The sequence below is a fragment of the Equus asinus genome, chromosome 4 (assembly GCF_041296235.1).
Source record: "Equus asinus isolate D_3611 breed Donkey chromosome 4, EquAss-T2T_v2, whole genome shotgun sequence".
In the NCBI taxonomy this organism is placed as follows: domain Eukaryota; kingdom Metazoa; phylum Chordata; class Mammalia; order Perissodactyla; family Equidae; genus Equus; species Equus asinus.
Window position 1 is genome coordinate 46,464,179 of NC_091793.1, and position 22,892 is coordinate 46,487,070.

Genomic DNA, 22,892 nt, shown 5'->3' on the forward strand with positions numbered 1-22,892 from the left:
AATTGTATTAAAATTAATGAAATATTAGCATATTCTTCTGGTATTTCGAGATTGTCACAAGTGGCCTCCTCTTTGCCTAGATAAACTTAAAATCAATATGATACTATCTAAGAAATACAATAAGGCACTTAGACTATAGCTCAGAGGTCATAAGGAAAAAGTTGAGAAGGTTGTTTAAATAAGCCATCAGAGTTAACATTGGAAAGAGACTCTAAGGAAGTCTGTAAAAGTTTCACAGAAGATATTAAAAATCTAGAAAATGTTGTTTAAATTGATTATTGGACCATATATGTTCTCTGTAGCTACTACCGTGTTACACGAAATATGCAATTCTGGAAAAAGGAAGTATTTTTTAAGGTCTAGAGTAAGTACCAGCAAGCAGAATGTCTTCTGTGATTATTGTACATATGCAAGTCATTGAGGCTAAACCTTGGAGAATTCAGCTTCATTCTGATTTTCTTGACAAACCTCCACAAAATATTTTCTTCAATTAAATGTTGGAATATACATGAGTTTTTTTACCAAAACTTATTTGATAGTAAATTGAAGGATAATCTCGAAGGAAACATAATTATGTATACAAACGAATATCTAGAATTCATGTAATAAATCTATCCTGAAGGAATTTAAAGCATTTAACCCAAGATTTAGTCTTTTGATTACATATTGTGATTTACATAAAGAAAGGACAGACAGCCTGCTTGTATCAAAAAATGAAGAAATAAAAGGAGGAATCAAATTATGTTACCAAGATCTCACAAGAAAACTTGATTCTGCATATTTTAAAAATTCAGATACTATTATTATATACAGTATTACTCAGGATTATGAGTGTATTGTAAAAATACTTCATAGAGATACATTTCAAGAAAAATAACATTTAAAAGTCACAGTTTCTCTAACAGTTTAAGTCAAATAAAGCAACTTAATGTTACAGATGATTATTTCTCATAAAAAAGAATACGTTTTTATACTAAAAAGTAAATTTTCTTATAATGTTAAATAAAGTATGCAATATCTAAGAGAAGCAGGAAAATGCATAGAAGACCTATAAATGAAAAGACAGACTGAAATTTAAATTCAGGCAGTAATCTTACATTTTTAAATATTTATCTAGGCTCAATGAACGGGTATTTTCCTGTAATGTATAACAGCAATTATGACTTAGAGAAAATTGTTATCTGATGTTATCAGGAGTGAGTTGTTCTTCCCTATAAGGTATTTGATTAAAACAGATCAATTATACATGATCAATTCCAAGGGATTAGAAATAATATATTACATATAATAATAAATATAGATTAGGTACAATGTAATTTAAAGTCTGCTGAAATAGAAAATACTTTGGAGTTTAGCATACCTTATGATCACATCTAATGAACATTGATTAACCCACTGAAGCAGATAAAAGGCATTCCAGGTAGAAGGAAATTCTAATTAACATAAATTTGTAGCTGTGTGAAATAAAATGTCATTTATCAAATATTTAAACATCTTAACAATCTATTTTCATAAGCTTAATATTTTTAAAAGCCATGAACGTTGTTCTTAGGTCTTTCAGAGCTAACCAGAAATAGAATTTTCGATTAGCTTATTTAGAGTGTGGAATGCATTTGTGAAACTTTTCACAGGTCAGCCAACACACAAACCAAGAATGAAACATTAGGTTACACACTGAGGAAAGGTAAAGTATTTGGCATAAGAAGTTGAAAGAAAACAGCCAATAAGGCAGAAAAACAATTTGGAGAGGAAAAAAGGAAAAGGCAAACAGAATTCTGTGATGATGGGAGTGGTTAGTAAAAATAAAATTAAAATAATATATATTCTTCAATTATCAAAGGCATTTTTCCCTACACTAACTTATATACGGTCAACAGTGTGAGCCAGGGTGGCAAAGGCGTCTGAAATAGGCCACTGCAGTGGCAGTGATGAAGCAGCTGAAGACTTTTGCTAGAGGCATCAATGGTGTAATCAGGATGGAAGCCACAGTGCAATGGAAGTGAAGACAATGAGTGTAGACTACTTATTAGAAATTTGATACTGGAGAGAAGGGCCTCCAAAGTCCTTAAAATAGCCCACAAAACCCTATCTCTGAACTCATTCTCTATTATTGTCCCCTTCCCTTGGTTCATTCTAACATGCTGACCTCCTTGCTGTTCCTCACACATGGCACACATGCTTCCCCCTTAGGGCTGTCTGTATACATAAGAAATAACCATCAGTGTGTGACATGTTAAGCTAGGAAGAATTAAATAGAGCTTATTAGCTAATTTCAAATATTAAGGCACCATGATTTTCAATCAATACACAGAGAAAGTACAATTAGTCTACTCAATGATCTGTTAGAATTCCAATCTGGTGGAATTACCATGACTTCAACCTTTAGATATTGAGGGTATTTGACTGAGCATTTCTACTTCTAGGAATCCGTTATATAGTAATACAAAGCTGTAAAGTAAAATATAGAGAAATTCCTTGTAAAGCAAAATATAGAGAAATTCCTTGTCGTATTATTTAAAAACAAATAAATGGAGATAAGTTAAATGTCTATCAGTAAGGGAATAGTTAAATAAATCATGGAGAATCTATAAAATGAATACGTATAATCTTCAATATGAAGAAATCTGACATAGAAGGATGTCTATGATGTATTACTATATATAAAACCTAAGTTGCATACACACGCTTTTAGCTATTGAGTAAACCTGAAACAAAATCTACACATCTACAATTGCATTGCATAGGACAAGGACCTTGGGAAAACCTGATGCTGTCATCCATCAAAAGGGTTTGTTATATAGCCAAAATGGGGGAACAGGAGGGCATACTTCTTAGATTTTAAAATGAAAGTTTTAAAGGAAATTCAGTGAAATTGGAAAAAGGAGACTCAATAGGATCTCTAAAACACTGGCCTAACTATAACAGTGATGGAGGATATGCATTAAAATATATATACATAAGTTATACCTATTAATTACTAATTAATATATATTGGTTATATAACCTAAAACTTAGCTTAATGAGAAAAAGGAAAGGAAATCATCTAAAAAGTATGTGGAACTAAGGTCTGCCAAAAACAACCAACCATGTGAGTGAGGTTGGAGGTATATCTTTCAGCCCCACTGAGCCTTGAGATAACTGCAGTCCTGTTTGACCTCATGAGAGACCCTGAGCCACAACCACATAGCTAAGCCACTCCCAGATTCCTGACCCACAGAAAATATGAGATAATAAATGCTTTTCGTTTTTAATTGCTACATTTTGAGGTACTTTGCTTAATAACAATATATAACTAATACACTAAGGATTCTATCCTGAAAAAAATGGGAAAGAAGAAAATATATTAAAAGTGATTTGGGCTATGGAATAATATTTAAAGAAATTTAATGTAACAGGAGTTCAAAGATATTAAAACAGCAGATGTAGGCAAACAAATGGACCAAAATAACACGCTGACAGAACTAACAAATACTTTAGAAAAATCATTGTACAGAACAGACAGCTAAAGATTGAATTGTCCACAAAAAACAGATAATCACTTTGAGAATAAATTGTGAAGAAGTAGAAGATAGAAAGACATAGATTGAATTAATTAAATAAAAATAGACGGGAAAGATAGATAAAATCAACCAAAATATAAATCAGCTATGACTGGAAAATAGAACCAAGCCAAAAAAGTTTTCAAATATACAAAAAACTAACTTTTCCAGAAATAAAAGGATAACTCACTCTGTAGTTTGAAAAGGACATTACATTCCAGAAAAAACTTATGTGGATTTATTGACAATAAGATGTTTCTTGGTTAAGTTATCAGTGAGGGAAAAAGAAAATGTCATTCAGGTATCTAGGCAGAAATCAATTACGAGGAGGGAAAAGTCAAGTTAGCTTCTAGGTTTACCACAGCAACATATAATATCAAAATGCAATAGAGTAACATCCACAAGGTACCAGTGAAAGTGTGACCTAAAAATGGAATGCACGGCTATATTCTCATTCAACTATGATGGCAATGCCAGATATTCTCAAACAGGAAAAAATTCATGGAATATAGCATCCATTAGCCCTTCTTTGAAAAGTAAGACTTAAAAAGAACTAAAGAACTATGTAAGTCAGATAAGCAAAACATGAAAGGAGCTGTTGTCATGAAAAGGACTGGTACTGGGTATGTAACATCAGCATGATGGCAGAGTGAGCTCTTCTCTTACACTCTCCCACCTAAGATACAATGAAAAGAGCATTCATATGCCAACACACAACACAAAAGATGTCTGAGAGACCCATGCAGCCATACTTCTGAAAGTGGAGGTTCTGGACTCCCTAGAGGAAGTAGAAGGAGGTAAGGGGATCTCCTCACCCTCCCCCAATAGCAGTGACACAGGGCACATGACTGCACATGGCTCTGAGAGTAGAGGGGGAATGGGCGGGGCTCGTGGGAACACCTTTGCTCTCCAAGTTCCCTCACAGCCTGTAGGAAAGCCCCACATAGAGGTGGCTAAGCTATTACCAGGGTGTCTTCATCAAGCCAGCATCCAAGGAAAGCAGATAGTGAGGGCAAATTGAGAATGCCTCCAAGATTGCACTGGTGAAAGAAAGTACCCCTCTCCCAGCCCAGCACTCAAGCTCAGCTGGTTGGCCAGAGCCCCTGTGCATACAGTAGAAAAGCAGCCACTGTGAGCAAGTGAGCTGGGGTTGTGGCAGGCTTGCAATACACAGCTCTTGACTCCCACCCAGTGGCAGCAGGTGGAAGCTGCAAACAAATACTATCACTATGCAGAGGCACAAATCCACACCATCAAACAATATGAAAAAATATTTTAATACTCCAGATCAAAAGGAAAATGAGAAGTGCCAGCATTCAATCCTGAATTTATAATCTAAATGACAGAGAATTCAAAATATCTATGATAAAAAACTCAATGAGTTACAAGAAAATACAAATAGACAATTCAATTAAATCAGGAACTGCTTCACAAAAGAGATTGAAACTATAAAGAAAAACCAATCAGAAATGTTGGAGATGAAAAACATAATGGATGAGATAAAAATCTGGACTCTCTGAACAATAAAACTGACACTATGGAGGAGAGAATCAGCAGTCTAGAGGACAGAAATATAGATATGCTTCAGATGGACGAGGAGAAAGAACTAAGACAAAAAATAAATGAAGAAATTCTCCAACTCAATAAGGAAATGAAACATAAAGACTATAGGTATTCCAGAGGGAGAAGAGAAGGAAAATGGAGCAGAAAGTTTGTTCAAAGAAATAATAGGTGAGAACTTCCCAAACCTGAGGAAGAAGGTGGAAATACCAGTGAAAGAAGTTAATAGATCTCCTGACCATATCAATGTAAAAGGACCTTCTCCAAGGCATATAGTAGTAAAGCTGGCAAAAGTCAACAACAAAGAAAAAATATTAAGGACAGCGAGGCAGAAGAAAATAACCTACAAAGGAACCCCCATCAGGCTTTCAGCAGATTTCCCAGCAGAAACCTTACAGGCTAGGAGAGAGAGGAATGATATATTCAAAATTCTGAAAAACAAAAATTTTCAGCCAAGAATACTCTATCCAGCAAAAATATCCTTCAGATATGAGGGAGAAATAAAAACTTTCCCAGATAAACAAAAGCAAAGGGAGTTCATCGCCACAAGACCCCCAGCTACAAAAAATGCTCAAGAAGGCCCTCATACTTGAAAAAGAAAACAAAAGGTTTACAAGGCCTTGAGGAAGGATATAAATAGGTAGACAAAATGAGAAAATTGCAGCTATCAGAACAGGTTAGCAAGCACTTAATAACAACATTAAAGATATAGGTAAGGAAAACATAAAAAATAAATATAATCTTGTCATTTTAACCACAAACTTACAATACAAGATGGAATAAATTGTGACAATAATAACTTAGAAGGGGAAGAGGAAAGGGATGGGATCAGCTTAGTATAAGGAAAGAATAGGCCATCAGAAAATGGACTTTCTCATCTATGAGATTTTTTATATAAACCTCATGGTAACCACTAAACAAATAATCAAAACAGAGACACAAATGATAAATAAAGATAAAATGAAGAAAACCATCATAGAGAACTACCAAACTGAATTCATAGTCCAAAAAGCAAAAGATGAGAAACAAGGGAAATGCACAAGAACTGGAAAACAAGTGATCAAATGGCAGCATTAAGCCCCTATATATCAATAATCACTCTAAATGTAAATGGATTGAATTCTCCAATCAAAAGACACAGAGTGGCTGAATGGATTAAAAAGCAAGATGCAGCAATATGCTGTCTCCAGGAAACACATCTCAACCCTAAAGACAAACACAGGCTCAGAGTGAAAGGATGGAAAACAATACTCCAAGCCAATGGCAAACAAAAGAAAGCAGGTGTTGTCATACTTATATCAGAAAAAAGTGGACTTCAAGATAAAATAGGTAATGAGAGACAAAGAGGGGCAGTATATAATGATAAGAGGGAGACTTCACCAAGAAGACATAGCACTCATAAATATATAAGCACCCAACAAGGGAGGACCAAAGTACATAAAGCAACTACTAACAAACCTAAAATGACATATTAACAACAACACAATAATAGTAGGAGAACTTAAGACCACATTTACATCAGTGGATAGATCATTCAGACAGAAAGTCAACAAATTGTGGATTTAAATGAGAAACTAGATCAGATGGACTTAATAGATATATATAGAATACTCCATCCACAACAACAGAATACACATTCTTCTCAAGTGCACATGAAACATTCTTAAGGATAGATCATATGTTGGGAACCAAGGCAAGCCTCAATAAATTTAAGAAGATTGAAATCATATCAAGTACCTTTTCTGACCATATGCTATGAAACTAGAAATCAACTACAAGAAAAAAGCTGGGAAAGTGACAAATATGTGAAGACTAAACAACATGATACTGAACAACCAATGGATCATTGAAGAAATTAAAGGATATATCAAAAAATATCTTGAGACAAATGAGCATAAAAATACACCACACCAACTCATATGGGATATGGCAAAAGCAGTCCTAGAGAGGGAATTTCATAGCAATAAGGCCCACCTTAATAAACAAGAAAAATCTCAAATAAGCAGTCTTAAACTACACCTAACAGAATTAGAAAAAGAAGGACAAAGTCCAAACTCAGCAGAAGGAGGTAAATAATAAAAATTAGAGCAGAAATAAACAACAGAAAAAAAACAGTAGAAAGGATAAATGAAACAAAGAGCTGATTCTTTGAGAAGATAAACAAAATTCACAAACCCTTAGCCAGACTCTAAGAAAAACAGAGAGAAGTCTCAAATAAACAAAATTAGAAATGAAACAGGAGAAATTACAACAGATAACACAGAGATACAAGGGATTATAAGAGAATACTATGAAAAACTATATGCCAATAAATCAGACAATCTAGAAGAAATGGATAAACTTAGACTCACACAACCTCCCAAAACTGAACCAAGAAGAAATAGGGAATCTGACTAGACAAATCACAAGTAAAGAGATTAAACAGTAATCAAAAAACTCCCGAAAAATAAAAGTCCAGGACAAGATGGCTTCTCTGGAGAATTCTACCAAACATTCAAAGAAGATTTAATACCTACCCTTCTCAAACTATTCCAAAAACTGAGGAAGGCAGAACACTTCCTAAACATTCTATGAGGCCAACATCACCCTGATACCAAAGCCAGACAAGGACAATACAAAGAGAGAAACTTACAGGCCAATATTGCTGATGAACATACATGCAAAAATCCTCAACAAAATGTTAGCAAACCGAATACAGCAATACATTAAAAAGATCATACACCATGAGCAAGTGGGATTTATACCGGGGACACAAAGATGGTTCAGCATTCACAAATCAATCAATGTAATACACCACATTAACAAAATGTGGAGTAAAAACCCATGATCATCTCAATAGACACAGAGAAACATTTGACAGGATCCTACATTGATTTATGATAAAAACTCTCAATCAAATGACATAGAAGGAAAGTATCTCAACATAATAAAGGCAACATATGACAAACCCACAGCCAACATCATACTCAGTGGTGAAAACCTGGAAGCCATCCCTCTGAGAACAGGAACAAAACAAATGTGCCCACTTTCACCATTCTTAGTCAACATAGTACTGGAGGTTTTGGCCAGAACAATTAGGCAAAAAGAAGGAGAAATAAAAGGAGTCTAAATAGGCAATGAAAAAGTGAAACTCTCTCTGTTTGCAGACAATATGATTTTATATATAGAAAACCCTATATAATCCATTGGAAAACTATTAGAAATAATCAACAACTACAGCAAAGTTTCAGGGTACAAAATCAACTACAAAAATCAGTTGCATTTCTATACTCTAATAATGAATTAACAGAAAGAGAACTCAAGAATACAATCCCATTTACAACCACAACAAAAAGAATAAAATATCTAGAAATAAATTTAACCAAGGACGTGAAAGACCTATACAATGAAAATTATAATTATTGAAAGAAATTGATGATGACATAAAGAAATGGAAAGATATTCCACGCACATGGATTGGAAGAACAAACTTAGTTAAAATGTCCACCCTACCTAAAGCAATCTACAGATTCAATGCAATCCCAATCAGAATCCCAATGACTTCTTCTTGGAAATAGAACAAAGAATCCTAAAATTCATATGGGGCAACACGAGACCCTGAATAGCTAAACTAATCCTGAGAAAGAAGAACAAAGCTGGAGGCAACACAATCTCTGACTTCAAATTATACTACTAAGCCATGGCAATCAAAACAGCATGGTACTGGTACAAAAACAGGCACACAGATCAATGGAACCGAATTGAAAGGCCAGAAATAAAACCACACATCTACGGATAGCTAATCTGCGACAAAGGAGCTAAAAACAGACAATGGAGAAAAGAAAGTCTCTTCAATAAATGGTGTTGGGATAACTGGACAGCCGCACGTAAAGAATGAAATTATACCATTCTCTTATGCCATACACAAGAATTAACTCAAAATGGATCAAAGACTCGAAGGCAAGACTTGAAACCATAAAACTCCTAGAAGAAAATATAGGCAATACACTCTTTGACATCAGTCTTAGAAGGATCTTTTCGAATACCATGTCTACACAGACAAAGGAAACAAAAGAAAAAACAAACAAGTGGGACTTCATCAGACTAAAGAGCTTCTGAAAGGCAAAGGAAACCAGGAAAAAATGAAAAGAAAATTCACCAACTGGGAGAAAATATTTTCAAATCATATATCCAACAAGGGGTTAATCTCCAAAATATATAAAGAATTCATACAACTCAACAACAAAAAAACAAACAACCCAATCAAAACATAGGCAGAGGATATGAACAGACATTTTTCCAAAAAAGATCTACAGATGGCCAATAGGTGCACGAAAATATGTTAAACATCACTAATCATTAGGAAAATGCAAATTAAAACTACACTAAGATATCACCTTACACCTATTAGAATGACTATAATAACCAAGACAAAAAATAACAAATGTTGGAGAGGTGTGGAGAAAAGGGAACCTTCATACACTGCTGGTGGGAATGCAAGCAGATGTAGCCACTATGGAAAACTCTGTGGAGATTTCTCAAAAAATTAAAATTGGAACTACCATATGATCCAGCTATCCCACTACTGGGTATTTATCCAAAGGCTTTGAAATCGACAATTCAAAGAAACTTATGTACCCCTATGCTCATTACAGCATTATTCACAATAGCCAAGAAGTGAAAGCAACCCAAGTGCCCATTGACTGATTATTGGATAAAGAAGATGTGGTATATATATATATATATATATACAGTGGAATACTACTCAGCCATTAAAAAAGATGAAATTGTCCCATTCGCAACAACATGGATGGACCTTGAGGGTATTATGTTAAGTGAAATAAGCCAGACAGAGAAAGACAAACACTGTATGATTTCATTCACATGTGCAATATAAACTAACAGACAGACAAAGAGAACAGTTTAGTGGTTACCAGAGGGGAAGGGAGTTGGGGAATGGGCAAAAGGGGTGAAGGGGCACATTTATACTGTGTCTGACAAATAATACACAACTGAAATTTCACAATGTTATAAACTATTATGACCTCAATTTAAAAAAAAGGGACTGGGACTGGTACTGATCCATTTTTATACAGATCTAATGCTGCTAAAGGATATACAGATAGACTCATAAATCCTGATGTGATGTCATAAATCCTGCTGTGAAAACCAAAAATTGTGAGGGGAGAAGAAAATTGGAAAAAGTGTAAATATCCTAATTTATTCTATTTTCTCAAAGAGGAGTTAATATTGTCTCAAATAGATTAATCAAAAGCACATCTTTTAATAAACTACTGAACAACAAAAAATATATAACTGACAAAATTGGAAGGGGGAGATGGAAGTGTAAATGAGATAATTTTACCATTTTTAGCATGAGGAAGGCAATAAATAGTCTAAAATTTTGAAGTCAAAACATTTTCATATAATTTCCTGCTCTATTGCTTAACAACACTTTCATGAGTTTTTAAATATGTCCTAACTTAATAAATTGTTTATAGGAAAATTGGTTGAAAATGAATGTTTCCAACCAGTAATTCACATGTGGATGATTTTTATTCACCATAAGATTATTTTATAATTTTATAATAACATTATTTTATAATTTTATAATAACAATATATTTCAATAGTTGCTTTCCTTATAAATCATTGTACTTTTTAAAAATTCAAGTTGATTTCCTATTTCAGTAGTGGTAAATTTCTGGCTGTACCACCTCAAAAGTAGTACTAAAATGTTAACTTATTTTAATATTAGAATATAAAATATATGCCTAAAGCATATCTCTCTATATATACTCAATCACAAGTATTATTAAACAATTTCTAACATTTAATTAAACTTAATTACCTAAACTTTCTTAAAATTTAAGGTAATTAAACATTACCCTAAGTACATTTATTTACACATGAAAAGTAGGCATCATCAGCCGAATAGTTACAAACAATGTTCATTTTAAGTGATTTCTTATTTTGCCACCTTTTTTCACCTTTAATATTCCTCCTTCATATAGGAGGACATTTTGTTTATCATTTTACATTTGTTATTCCTCAAAGACTTTCAAATTTCTATTCAGGTGTTAGCTATGTTTATTACAGTTTTATTTTCTTAATAGCGGTATGTGACAATTTTTTCTAGAAATTAGAAAAAAACAGTTTTCAGTGTGAGAAAACTCATTAAATCTGCTGAATACAAAGATCAATTTCTTTAGCCTCAGAGTTTGAGGAAACAAATTCAAAATTCACCAAGAGAAGGCAAGTATAACAGACAATACCACATAAATCTGGAACCCCAATCAGCTATACCCAACCGCAGGACAGGAAATTAAACTGTCTATCTCAAATCTCAGGATTCAGTAAGAGGAAAAAAATTCTCCTTTTAAAATAATAAGCATAATCTGACTCTCCCATAGGTTTGCAGCTCAAACTCACTCTAATGGCAGCCAGAGAAATTCCACCAAAAATATAGCACAAATGATTGCAGATTGTTTGTGTCCCTCAGCATCTGAAAAACCCTCTCTAAAGAACAAACTTTCATCCCATATCTAAGAATAATCACAAAACTTAAGTTCCAAGGGAAAAAACAAGTGACAAAAAAAATGACATGAAATAAAGTACAACAAGTAAGAGTTAGCAGAAACAACGAATTCTAGCAAAACCAGACCCACATGAAAATTAGAATTAACTGAACTTAAAAACTCAATGACCAAGATTAACAGCAAGTCAGAATTTGTCACCTAGAATACAGATATGTAGAAATTACCTAGAGGCAGCAGAGAGAGATAGTAAGATAGAATGTAGGAAATATGAAGGCTAGAGTCAGAATATCTAATATATATCCAGTGTTTCAGAAGAAGAAATGAGGATGAAATGAGGATGAAAAAACATTTGAAGTGATATGGCTGACAAATAGAGAAAATTAAAAAGTGCAAGCTACATATTCAATAATTGCATCAAACACTAAACAGGATGAAGCAAAAAGAAATCCACACCTAGACATATCAGAGTAAAAGTGCACAACAGCAATGACAAAGAGAAAAATACTTGAAAAAGACAGAAAATACCCTTAAGGTTTCAGAAATTTAACTGCCAGCTGACTTTTTTTTTTCTTTCTTTCTTTTTTTTTTTTTAAAGATTTTATTTTTTCCTTTTTCTCCCCAAAGCCCCCCGGTACATAGTTGTATATTCTTCGTTGTGGGTCCTTCTAGTTGTGGCATGTGAGACGCTGCCTCAGCGTAGTCTGATGAGCAGTGCCATGGCCGTGCCCAGGATTCGAACCAACGAAACACTGGGCCGCCTGCAGCGGAGCGCACGAACTTAACCACTCGGCCACGGGGCCAGCCCCGCCAGCTGACTTTTTAATAGCAACAGTGAAAGCAATGGAATGATATCTAAAAGGTACTGAAAAAAAAATCTTCGACTTAGAAAAATACAGCCAGTTAAATTATGATTCAAACACGAATACTAAATAAAGACATCTACATACAAACAAAATCTGATAGAATTTTCCACCAACTAGTTCTCTTACCAGAAGAAATTTTAAAGGATCTGTATCAGGAAGAAGCAAAGTGATATAAGATCTTAAATGAAAGAAGAATAAAGGGCAGAAAAGCAATAAATATGGGCAAATATAGCCAAACTTTAACGGTATAAAACAACCATAATCTGTTCCTTGAAGAGTTAAATAAAAATACATTTAAAATCCTGAACAACAAACATATATGTCAGGAAAGTTGAGGTAAAGATATCAATTAAGATGCAATAAATGAATGCATTTTATAATTTCTATGGTGAGCAGTAAATTAATAAAATATATATCCAGCAAAAGAATTGAGAAAAAAGAGAAAACTAGGGGGAAAAACATACCAATCAACTAAAAAGAAGACGAGAGACAAGAGGGAGAAAAGTAAAAAACGTAGCACAGGCTTTCTGTTTACAGTAATGATGGAGTACAGAAACAAGTCTTCCACTGATAACTAGAAAAAAATGACAAAATATAAACATATCTGCTCAAGGCATTAAAGAACTAAAATGGTATCACAGAATAAGAGGATTAAGTTCCAGAAGAGTGAGATGAGCACATCATTCAGGATATTTATTAATTCTGAGAAAGGACAGCTTAAAGCACTAGGAGGTCAAAATTTGTGCTCCAGGCTTCTCCTCAGAGAAGGAGGCCTAATGAATCCCTACCTTACTTTGTCTGGGACCTCCATGTACTATACATTAATCCTAATGTAGAATGGCTCCCAAGGTACTGAGGCCACACTTTAAATAATCTCAATACCAATATACGGAGTTAGCTACACAGAGATTGCTAATACTTACAGCTCTAAATGATAAAGACCTCCAGAGGAAAAGAACATCAAAACCTCAAAATGATTCTACAGTTTTGTATTTCCTTTGTATGCTCTGACTACAAAGTAATAAAAAAAAAAAACAAGGGGATAATATCATGTGAACAAAAACTAGATAAAACAACAAACAATAGAAACCATCCACAGAGAATCCAGATAATGAAGTTATTAGATCCAGAAAATAACAAAACTTCATTAAGCACATTAAAGAGAATAAAAGTTAAAAACTTACATATTAGATACTATAAAAATGTGAACTGAATGCTAAATAAAAGCAAATAAAAATTCTAAAAGTGAAAATCTACAACTACAAACAAGACTTTCAGGGCTGGATTGGACATTATATTAGACACAGCTGAAGAGAGAATTAGTGAACCATAATTTGAGTACAAGAAAACATCCAGGGGTCAGCTTGGTGGTGTAGTGGTTGGGTTCTCACACTTGCTTCAGCAGCCCAGTGTTCGCTGGTTCAGATTCCAGGTGCGGACCTACATACCACTCATTTGGCCATGCTTTGGTGGCATCCCACATACAAAATAGAGGAAGATTGGCACAGATATTAGCTCAAGGCCAATCTCCCTCAAGTAAAAAGAGGAAAATTGGCTAGAGATGTTAGCTCAGGGCCAATCTTCCTCACCAAAAAAGAAAGAAAGAAAGAAAGAAAATATCCAGAGTGATGCATAGAGGCAAAAGAAATATGAGAAAATTGTAAGAGTATGTCTAGGCATATAGATAATATAGATCTATTGGTCTATATAAAGAAATGATGGCTCAGAACTTTTCAACACTGAATAAAAATGCCAAGCCATAGATTTAAGAGGCACAATTCAGGCAGGGTGAATACCAAGGTAACCACAAGTAGAAACATCAGAGTAAACTGAAGAAAATAATGGACAAAAAGAAAAATCTTAAAATGAGAAAAAAAATTATCTTTCAAAGATCAGTAATTGGGTTGATGTATATCAACGTAATTGAGAAAAGCTAAAATAAAATGGAACATGTTCACAATGCAGAAAAGACATGCCAAATGGTAAGTCTATATCTCAAAATACATACACACATGTGAGTGTGTATACATATACATATATATGTTAAACCATACTCAATCAAATAAAATCTGAAAGAATTCATCTTCAGCATACCTGTACTAAAGAAAATACTCATGCATATTCTGCAGGTGGAAGGAATATTGTAGATGAAAGGTGGAATAAAGAACAATGGAAAGGTTTAAAAAAAGTGGGTGACTCTAAATGTTAATGACTTTATAAAATAATAATGTCTAAGATATTCCAAACACATACATTTAAAACACATGATAATAATAGCACATTAAGTCGGGAGGGAGTAAATAAACTTTAAGTTTTCTAAGACTTCAGTATTGCCTTGGAAAAAGAGGAAAGTATCAAATAAATTTAGATTTGCTAAATCAAGAAGGCATGATATAATATCTACAGTAAACCAAAAGAGAAGTAAAATAATATATAACTGGTAATATAATAGAAAGGAAAAATGAAATAATTTGAATCCTCAACCAAACCAAAAAAAGGCAAGAGAAAAAACAAACAGAACAGGAAGAACAAACAGAACCAAGTAATGAAATAGTAGATTTAAACTCAAAGGAAAAATGAAATAATTTGAATCCTCAACCAAACCAAAAAAAGGCAAGAGAAAAAACAAACAGAACAGGAAGAACAAACAGAACCAAGTAATGAAATAGTAGATTTAAACTCAAATATATCAATAAGTGCACTTAATTATTGATTACACTTAATTATTAGGGACTAAAGTCTACAAATGAAAGCTAGAACTTGTCAGGCAGCCTAGATGAAACAACAAAAACAACAAATTTTCATGTTACATAAGAGAGACATAAGAAAATTAGAACTTGTAGACATACTGTAAGCAAAATGGTAGAAAAAGATACATTACGTAAACACTACACAAGTAATTCTCAAGTGTGGTCCAGAGACCCCATCCTCTCTCCTACAGATGCCTTTAAAGGTTTCATGGAATCAAAACTATTTTCACAATAATTCTAAGTCATTATTTGCCTTTTTTACTCCCATTTGCTTAAGAGCACATAGTGGAGTTTTCCAGAGCTTACATGAGGTGTGATATTGTAGCAAACTGAAGGCAGAAAGAAATACGGAAATCCAGCTGTCTTGTGTTAGGTTAGATATTAAAGAGATATGCAAATATGTGTAAAAATGACCCTCTTCACATTACATCTTTTTGTTTAAAAAATACACATTATTTATAAAACTGCTATGAATGCAAAGGTTTTATCTTCAGCTTTGAACAAATTAGTAAATAAAAATACATTTCTCAGTTATTTTCTAAAACAGTAAATACTGATAGAGATAACCCACATAAATTAAAGCTATTTAAGGGAGGTCCTCAATAATTTTTAAGAGTGTAAAAAGGTCCTGAGTCCAGAAAAAAGCTGGTTTGGTTATGTCAGACACAGAAGACTAAGGCAGAAAGCTTTACTACAGATGAAAAGGGGTGTTCAAAATGATCAAATTGGTCAATTCTCAGAAATATGTAACAGTCACAAATTTGTATGCACCAAATAGCATGACCTCAAAAATATTTGGAGCAAAAAAAAAAAAATTGTCTATAAGAATAAAGATCTACAATCATCATGGGAGTCATAAATATAACTTTTTCTCCATGACTATGCTATTATGATCTGTACCTCATTTAATCAACAGGCAGTAGGGCACAATGAGAAATGAACAGGCTCTGAAGCAGGCAGTCCTGAATTTCAATAAAACATGCCTATTCCAAAACTAACTGTATGAATATAAACAAGTTACTTAACTTCTCTGAGCCTTTGTTCCTTTATTTGTGAAGTAGGGGTGATTTCACATTATTGGGAGGATTAAAAATATTATGTTCATGTTGCTTGTACAGCACTGTCACATGCTGGGTACTAAAAATGATAGCTATTAGTGTTTCCTAACAAATATCTTCAATAAAAACAAGGAATTAAAATACTATAAGTGAAGTGAGCAAATAAGGCTTCAAAGAGAAATGTTTGAGCTAAACTTTGAAGAAGGAATAGGATATTCATATACACTCAAAAAAGTAGATACACAACTAATTAAACAGTAATTTGATCCAGTCAATGCATTTGGATCAAAAGGGGTAATCTAGATGGGAAGGAAGTTAGAATAACTTGTCACCCTTCCTCTTTTAATCTTGCAAATCTTTGCTGTCAAATGAAGGATGAGAACTGACCAAAACAGACTTACAGCAAGCCTTACCTTAGAATACAATTACTTCGTCAACGTCTATAAGAAAACGATGCTCTCCCAGTCAAAATTTCTGATATTTCTGCCACTCCCCATCCAAAACAAAACAAAATAAATAATAGCCACAAGAATATTCAAGAGTCTCTTTCAAAGGACTTAAATATAAGTATAAATATAACGGCTTGCTTATTCTTCAGTTTATTGCTTCAATATATTCTTTATTAGCTCTTTAAAAGTTTCCTAGGGCCCACAAAATAAAACTGAAGCCAAGTATGTTTATCCCTCAAAGGGTTCTTGCCCATGGCAAAATTAGCATTTGGCTATACAACTTGCTACAAATATCTATTTCAAAGAATTCCTCCCACAGAAATGAGCCAATAGTCTAATAAAACATTCCTGCCACAGGGCAAAAAAAAAAACTCTCCTATAAGGAACAGCAAAACTAAAGATGTTAAATTAGGGTGGAGGTTTCCACTAAATAAGTATTTGGTAAGTGTCGACCTCCTTTAGCTACTCAATGATTGCTATATTTGAACAGTTACGTACAAATATGCTGAGTTGCACTTGATATTTTTAATTTCAATGCAAAACTCCCTCAGGATCATACATGTTGTATGGAAACAAGAATACTGAAACAGGAATCAGGAAACTGGGGTTCTAGCCCGACCTAGGCCAGAAGTTAGATGAAAACTATGTGGGTCTGTTTTTTCATCTGTAAACTAAGAAGCCTAGACTGGCAGATCTGTTAATTCCCTTTCAGCTTTGTACTAGGCATTGTGTTGCATTTCAAAACTGAAGAGTAAGCTAGCACCATCTAGTGGAATCCAAAGAATTCACTAAGTATACAATGAAAAACACTTCCACAAGCAAAATCTCCAGAGCCTTATTTTATTTTACTTCATTACTTTTTTCTAATGTTCCAAAGATAATATTTGGTAGCAGGAATTAACCCAGGCACATTTCCCCTGTGAGCCATGATGCGGTAATCAAGCCTATGTGAAAATGTTGAATTATTTCAACATCTTTCATACTTATGTCACTTTTCCAGAAAGCAGTATTGTCTGAAAATAAAGCAGCAGAAAAAAAAATCTCTTAGTATCTCTACCCACTTACAATAATATTTCCTAGGAATGTATTACCTGAAATTTAGAAATTAATAAATTAATTGCTAGCATGAGAGAAACACTTTTTCTAGATTAAAGTTTTCCGAAAATAGCGGACACAGAAGCTTCATGAACGAGAAAACAAAAATAATTATTTGCTCTTATACATTAGCATCATAATTATTTTCATTTTTACCCAATATTCAATAAATGAAATATAGCAATTTACTCCTATTCTTTCTTTTTCCATAAATAACTGTCACTAGGATACGCTCAGTGAAAGTCAGGGTAGTCACTTGTCCTGTTTGTTGCTGCATCCTCAGCAATTACCAGTGCTGTGTTCTAGTGCCTGGAAAAGTGCTTACACATAATAGGTGATCAATAAATTTGCTCATTAATAAACTTGTTAATGAATAGACCTTAAAATCATTACATTTTTTTCAGCATACAGAGTTGTAACAGTATAAACAGTAATAATTTTAAATATTATACGATTATTAGAGAGGCAGCAGAATGAGTAAAAAAAAAAAATTATGTACTAGGGTTAGACTGCTGAGTTTCAAATCCTGACTATCATTTACTAATTACATTATCGTAGACAATTTACTTAATCTCTTTATGCCTCAGTTTTCTTACCTAGGAAAAAAACCGATTTAACAGTACCTAATTCATAGCGCTTATATGAAAAACAAACGAGTTAATATGTATAAAGCACACAAAATAAATGCCTGGGGATAAAAAAAAGTTATCTATTGCTATATTTATTATATTAAGTTGTATTTTTTCCTGTTAATAATGCTTATAAAAGAATTTTGTCATACATCATGAAATTTTTCAACATTAATTTAGTTTGAAAATATTTCTGCTGGAAAGTCAATAAAATCCAACATAAAAATGGGAGGAACAAAGAAAATTAGATTATAAATTATGTGACCTATTTTTCGTTGGCTTTGGCTATTCATTTAAAAACTAAATCAAAAATACTAACTCAAAATACAAAAGATTTCCCACAGATTAGTCTTATAAGCTTTAATGATCACTGTGGCAACACATATTCAAAAAATTTTTTTCCAAATTACTTTAGAAAATAAAATACCAATTTTGCCTGAAATTTACTAATGGGAAAACTCGGACAAAAGTAAGCACAAACTATAACAATGATATCATAACAAACCTGAAAATTTAAACTGCAATTTACCCAAATTAAACTGAGTTATAAAAGATAAAGTCATGTAACTTTAAGGAAAAAAAAACCATAACACATTTTAAATTAATAAAATAGTATAATAAAATCTCTTGTCATTAAAATAAATCCATCTTTAAAATCATCAACCTAAAATGAACTTAAATTAAAGCAATTATTTTATGCATTCAAAATGTGAAATAACTCCAGATCAAGTCAAAATATTCTATAATCAAAAACTTTTACCAAAATAGAACCAATTACAGAAAGCAATATAAAAATATACACAGTATTCTTTAAATTACTACAAAATTTGTATGAATGCGTACATCCCAATATAATAGTTTATTTTTTACTACATTTGGCCAGAAAATAATATGTAACTCAGGATGTAATATATCTTAGAGATACTATTTTGAATTATATTTTTAATTTATATTTCAGTTATGATTAATAGTAATAATAATAATTAAAACCATCTCTTTCCATAGCCACAGCACACAATATGTTTAAACATTAAAGACATTAACAAAAATATATCACTAACTTTGTAACTTTCAATTTATAGAATTAAAATTTAAACTATTACTTTAAGAAAGTATATTTCACATTGTGTTTACATTTTTACACTTGAACAGTTTAATTAGAATGTAAAACATTCAGCATAAATAATTTCAAATTGCCTTAACAAGATTGACAAAGTTGCTATTCTTATTTACTTAAATGCAAAGAAAGTCGAATAAAAATGTGCATTAATGTTTTCTAATAAAAAGAGTAGTTAGAGCTAGCATTAAATATTAGCTACAGCAGTAACTACAGCTTAGTAAGAATTAGGAACAAATTAAACTTGAAACTACAAATGTAGAATACACGGTATTGCTTCCAATTTTATTTCACCTCCTTAAGAAATATAGCATGAAATGGTAACTTATAAACTTATAAACACAAATCTATCTTTGTGCCCCTTCATAAGAGTTCTTAGCATCAATATATCATTGAAAGACAAAATCTATGCTTTTCACTTAGCTCAACCAGAATCTCTGTAAGCAGCTCCTGAAGATGAAAAACAGACTCCAACTGGTCTTGAGAAAGTCTACTTTCTCATGTATACTCTTCTCACACTCAATAAATACAGTGTTTTCATTGTACCCAACAGACAGCAAAGATGTCTTTTACCCTGTTTGCTCTGTACTACATGGAGATACTTCAGGTACATCAATTAATACTATGGCAGTTTTCACATAAATCTTGCAGATATCCTATCCCAGGAAATCCACTGGCTACAAAAAATTCCATACAGTACTGCTGGCAATGAAAATGAAGTAAATGGGAGTTCAAGCATTTCTGCTTATAAACAGCCTTTTTCTTTTTTTAAGTTTGTTTCAGTGTGTGCCAATACAGAAACATACATTATCAATGCACTTGCCTTCATTCCAATGATAACAACAAAATTATTTCTATATGTATTTTAAAATAAAATTTTAAAGTAGAAAATTTATATCAAAAGTATCAGTATTTCCATATGCGAGAAGTCATGAGTGGTCCCAAAGCAGGCAGCACAGACACATGGGCAAATAAACACATTAAAGAATATTATACATTATAGTTTCAAAAGTGTGCCTTGAAATGTTTGCAAAATCAAAGCTTGCTTTGTGAAAACAACTATATTTTTGACGTATTAAAAAAAAATGGGAGATGTTGGTGACTGTCTTCACCCAACTCTCCCCACACCTCTTCCAGAAATTCATAAAGAGCAACAAAGAAATAAAAGTACCCACAACCTATCTTTCCAGTGTAAATGAGAGATAAAGAAACTATAAGCTCAATTTTTTTCTAAGTGAGGTAATAAGTATCCAGGAACAACACAATCCAGGCTGAATCCACACTCATACAGAGGGAATCCTATGGAAACTGAATGGATAAGTAAGAAGTGGAGGTGACCCAGTGGTGAAAGAACCCACGTATTATCAACAAGGCCTCCCTCCAGAAAGAGAGCACCATCCTGAATGGGACGATAGTACTGAGACCAAGCATATAAATTGAATTAATAAATCCAATTGGCCACATGAGAGAAAAATATTTAAGCTGGAATAAAAAAATAAAACCCAAATCTATGCTGTATACAAGCACATGCTTAAAATAAAGTGATTCAGAAAGGTTAAATTTTTTTTTAATGGCCAAGTAGGGAAATACAAACAAAAAAGAACTATATTAGACAAGGTAGAATTTAGTTTCAAAAGCATTAAAGAGACAAAGAAGGGAACTTAGAATTTTCAAGGCTAAAATTCACAGTAAAGATAACACAGTTAAGAATATCTATGAAACAGCATAGAGAAACATTCTTAAAGCAGAAACCAAAGGATACGCAAAAAGAAATGGGCTGATTAGTAACAGACAAATTTAAACTAGCTTGACTCCCTCAGTCCAAGGTCGATCAAGTAGACATAGAACGCCTAAAACAAATGATCACTAAGGTAGATCTTAAAGATAAAAATATAAACTCTATATTCCAACAACAAAAAATGGCCTCCTTTTCAAGTACACATGAAACATTCCTGAAAATTGACCACATATTAGAAAACCACAATAAATTCCAAAAAGCAGAAATGGTACAAAAATCATTCTTTGACTTTAATGCAATAAAACTAGAAAGAATAACAAAACAAAACAAAAATGGCCTTTTCATATAGAAATTTAAAATCTTAGGTAAAAGATAAAATACATATAAAATGGTAAAACTGATGAAAATACCTATAACAGAAGTTATGGACTTAAGCAGTGCTTAGAGGAAAATTTATAGACTAGTATTTATGTCAGTAAGAGTGCAAAAGGATACAAAAATAATTGAATTAAATATTTAGTTCAAAAATAGAAAAGAACAACATAATAAACAGAAGAAAGGCAAAAGAAACTGGTAGCAATGCGTATTAGTGTTAGAGGTGGAAAATGGTCCAAGCCATATAAAGTGTGTCTGGCACTATCTTCCTAAATGACAGAGGTCTTTTGCACCAGCAGGACATATTGCAGGAAATTAACCTAAAGATATATCTGATAAAGTATGAAATGACATAGATATCAGGTCAGTCATTATGGCAATGTGGAAGATTGGAAATCATCCAATGTCCATCAACCTGGGACCAGTGGAATAAACTCTGGTCCATACACACAATTGAATACTATGAAGTCATGGAAAAAGAATGCTATGCACTTCATAATATGTTGTTAAGTGAAAAAAAGCAACATAAAGAACAGCGCATAACATATTCTATATTTTGTGAAGGGATTAGCATATATACATATATTTCTTAGATATATGTGTATATATGTGTGTATATTTATATTTGTGTGTATATTTATATTTGTATAAATACACATATTACATTATACATATATACATAAAACACCTATCTACAAAAGTAGATGGGAAAACACACTGAAAAGGACAGAGATGAAAGTACAATCTCTTTAGGGATGTGTTTTTTAATGTAATTTGACTTTGGAAACATATATCTGTTTCACATACCAAAAATAAAATTGAATCAAACAGGAAAAGTGAACTGATTTTATTTCAAATTCACAACATAATCACAAAGATAAAATGCTTCAGATGATCACATCACTTTGTGGGACAAAGTACAAGGACCAAAAGAAATTTTAAAATCAATTTAGTAGTTTTCTTCTTAGTAGTAATATTGGCATTGTTGTTTTGAAGCTATCTCATGGATATAAGAGATAGCAAATAGTTATGTTAATGTTGTTATCAACCAAGAAGTACAGTGGACGAGGAAGGGCATACAACCATAAAGTTAAAAAAGTAACTTTAAAAGTAAATTCACAGGGCAGGACAATTTGTGTATCAAAAAGTATAATAAGGCACTGACTGAAGTATTCTATATTATAAAAATCTATGAGTTCATT

At 32.7% G+C, this 22,892-nt stretch overlaps 1 protein-coding gene across 2 annotated transcripts in view; it reads right to left on the reverse strand.

Moving 5' to 3' along the window:
- LRRIQ1 (leucine rich repeats and IQ motif containing 1) overlaps positions 1-22,892 on the reverse strand; it is a 225,161-nt gene that overhangs the window by 159,592 nt on the left and 42,677 nt on the right. The window lies entirely within an intron of this gene.